Raw genomic sequence first — 2028 nt, 5'->3', positions numbered from 1 at the left:
GTTTTACCTCCTAAGACCACTCATCTGATGGTCCCCCAAATCGGGTGTGGCCCCTGGGGCCACTGTCCACACCATTTAGCCCTGAGTTGATTAGAAGCCAAAGCCAAGTGGCAGCTGTCACCCAAACCTCGAGAAAAACTGGAGAAAAGGAGGAAATTGCCATGAATCTTAATGCACCGAAAAGCGTGACTAGAAAATGAATAATTAGACACTTAGTTAAAACATAAAAAGATACTAATATGTACATAGGAGACTTTGATATGTCAAGCATGCAAAATATACATAAAAATAAAGAGCTGTGATTCTCAGACATTAGTTTCCAAATTAGCAGGATGAGGTCTCTGGTGACAATGTGTAACAGAGGGAATGGCCTGAAAAAAATGGCAAAACCATTTTCTGTCTCTTTAAAACATCCTCTACTCCTTTTTGAGAACTAAAGCCTGCATCCCTGCCTCAGGCCAGAGGCTGGGGTGCAGGGTAAGTCTTTTGTTATTTGTGCAACAGGAGATGGCCCAGCCCAGACCTGGTAAAGGGAGGTCCTGGGTGGAGGGGTCATGATACTGTCTTCAGCAGAGATGGGATGGTCAGAGTCATCAGCTGCACTTGAACAGTGATCCCCTGGAGCTGAGAACCCGCCCTTTAAAAGCTCTGTACTTGGAGAATGTTTAGGACATTTGGATTTTGAGATGGGAAGTTCTGTCAGTTTTCCTCATTTTCCAACTGGGTAAATCTCTTTCCTCCTCCCTGAAACATTTGTCCTTGTTCTTCTGATTCGGGCCCATGGGCAAGTGCCAAGTTTTCGGCAATGCTGCTGAATTCTACCCAAAGAAACCATGACTCAGTGGGTCTCTGGCAGACCCAGGAATGACATTCCTCTAGCATCCGAGTTACCCTGAACAAGTGGTCCAGACCACACTGACAAACAGCATCCAGGTGAAGGGGCTGGAGTTCAGTGGAGAAAGAAGGCTACAGGAGTGGGCAGAGCATCTCAGTCATTCACTCACTCGGCCTATTGCAATTGACTCTCTTCTCATAAACGATCTTCTCCTCTCCACGTGCCTGGGCAGCTGTTCCATGGAAAACGGGGAGCATAAGAATCAGATACAGTGCTCGCTTCGGCAGCACATATACTAAAATTGGAACGATACAGAGAAGATTAGCATGGCCCCTGCGCAAGGATGACACGCAAATTCGTGAAGCGTTCCATTAAAAAAAAAAAAAAAAGAATCAGATACAGGTGCACATGCTCTTATTTTTATTTATTTATTTTTTTGAGGCAGAGTCTTGCTTTGTCTCCAGGACTAGTGTGCAGCGGTGTCACCATAGCTCACTCTGCAACTTTGAACTGCTGGGCTCAAGGGATGCTCCTGCCCCAATCTCCTGAGTAGCTGGGACTACAGGTGCATGCCCCCAAGCCCTACTAATTTTTTAATTTTGTGTAGAGATGGGGTATTGCTATGTTGCCAGGCTGGTCTTGAACCCCCAGCCTCAAGAGATCCTCCTACCTCAGCCTTCCAAAGTGCTAAGATTACAAGCATGAGCCCCCTCGCCTAGCCTGCCCCCATGTTCTTAAACAGTTCCTGAGCGCAGTGGGCAGGTGCGGGCCTGGTCTGCTCTCAGGCCTTGGTGAAGTGTGGCCAGTGCAGCCTGACGCGCGGGACAGGCGCCGCTGCCTCCTGCCCCCGCCAGGCCGCTGCGCGGGACTTGCTGGCCACGCCCTGTGGGCCCTGGCTGCGAGCCCGACGGCGGAGGGCCTCCCGTTGGAGACTTCCTCTGAACCAGGCTGAACTCACGCGCCATGCTACAATGTAGGGATTGATTTTCTCTTCAAAACAACAAAACAAGGTGACAGTAACTTGTGAAGCACTTTAATTTTTGGTTTCTATTTTTGTTATTTTAAAACAAATATTACACTGTTGTAAATCAAATGTCACTGTATCATGCTTCGTGAGATGTATTGAGATTTTGCTAGTGATCTAATATAGTTGTTGTGAAAAGGAAAAACAAAGATGCAAGGACTCTTGAAGT

The 2028-nt window shown here is 47.4% G+C and overlaps 1 non-coding gene across 1 annotated transcript; it reads left to right on the top strand.

The window, feature by feature from the left end:
- Positions 1-1106: 1106 nt before the first annotated feature.
- LOC142873133 (U6 spliceosomal RNA) lies at positions 1107-1213 on the top strand. Its single transcript, XR_012921181.1, has one exon. It is a non-coding gene; the product is annotated as a U6 spliceosomal RNA (small nuclear RNA).
- Positions 1214-2028: the final 815 nt, after the last annotated feature.

This window comes from Microcebus murinus, chromosome 9, assembly GCF_040939455.1.
Source record: "Microcebus murinus isolate Inina chromosome 9, M.murinus_Inina_mat1.0, whole genome shotgun sequence".
NCBI lineage: Eukaryota > Metazoa > Chordata > Mammalia > Primates > Cheirogaleidae > Microcebus > Microcebus murinus.
The sequence above is the reverse complement of the archived record's forward strand: the minus strand, read 5'-3'. Positions and strand labels throughout refer to the sequence as shown.